The following is a 1,450-nucleotide window of genomic DNA, read 5'->3' as shown; positions in this document are numbered from 1 at the left end:
ACTTGGAGAACTCATACTTGATAATTATTGCTTTGCCCCCCATGTGGGTTAAAACCAGCAGCATAGTTCAGCCTGATGAGACCTCTGACCTGAAATGGAGGTGCTCAAAATAAGGACAAGTGAGAGGAACCAATTTCAGATAATTTTGAACTCTACTAATTCTGTGAGAGCAATAGACAGCAGCAAGGACTGTGATTTGCTATCTCCTTTGCCTGGTCAGTCACAGTCAGCTTCAGGGAGCTAAACATTCCTAAAATATGTACTCCCAGGACCACATATATGTGCACATTGTTTGCTTGTCAAATAGAAAATGATTTTTAGTCTTGGGTGGTGATAGGGACCAAATCTAGTGTCTCACATAGGTTGGGGCTGCTAGACTGCTCCCTCTTAGTCCTCTGAGCTGCATACTTTAATATATAAGCCTCATCCACATGCGAATGTCTTATAAGAGGCTAAAAGAAAAGCTTAAACAATATCAGTTTATTGACTAAAGCAATGGTTCTCAACCTTCCTAACACTGTGACCCTTTAATGCAGCCTCTCATGCTGTGGTAACCTCCAACTATAAAGTTATTTTGCTGTCATCATAACTGTAATTTTGCTACTGTTATGGATCATAATGTAAATATCTGATATGCAGAATATTTGGTATGTGACCCCTGTGAAAGGGTAATTTGAGTCCCCAAAGGAGTCCGCAACCCACAGGTTCAGAAGCACTGGACTAAATAAACATCCAAATCAGCACAGTAGAAGTACAAAGGCAAAATCAAATCAAGTATTTAGTAAACAACAGAATGTGTATATGACAGTTGAACCTTCTGGAAGACAAGGGCCATCTTGAATAAATTTTATTTTCATAAAACTGCCTCTATATCATTTTAATCCTCTTAAACTTATTGAAAATTATTTTGTGCTTTTTATCTTGAAGAAAGAACAAATATATGCAGTAAACTTGGGGGTTACAGTATCCTAGAAATAAAATTTACATCAAAATGGATCATAATGTTATTTAATCTCCTATATTTTCAAGTCCTTCCTTTTCTCCTATTTCCTCCCCTTCTCTTCTTTCTTTCCACTTCTCTTTCTTTCTCCCTTTCTTTCTTCCTCCCTCCCATTACCCCATTCACTTTCTCTTTTCTGTTCTTTTGTCTGTGTACAATAATCCTAATAATAACTAAAAGATGAATATCTCCTAATGCAATGGCAGAATTGTCTGTTTCTTACTTTAATATGCACACAGACAGACACAGAACACACACACACATTGTGTTTAGATGGATACAAACTTTAAACTTTTAGGTCTTCACGAACAAATCTATCATTATGAAGCACTCTATTTCTGGCTTCATGTGAAGACTTAATCATTGATATTATTATATCCTATACAATCCTGTTATTTTTTTCTAGTTATATGTCTTTCCAACCATTCAAACTGACTGTGTCTTTGTATT

This window comes from Apodemus sylvaticus, chromosome 9 (genome assembly GCF_947179515.1).
Source record: "Apodemus sylvaticus chromosome 9, mApoSyl1.1, whole genome shotgun sequence".
Lineage (NCBI taxonomy): Eukaryota > Metazoa > Chordata > Mammalia > Rodentia > Muridae > Apodemus > Apodemus sylvaticus.
The sequence above is the reverse complement of the archived record's forward strand: the minus strand, read 5'-3'. Positions refer to the sequence as shown.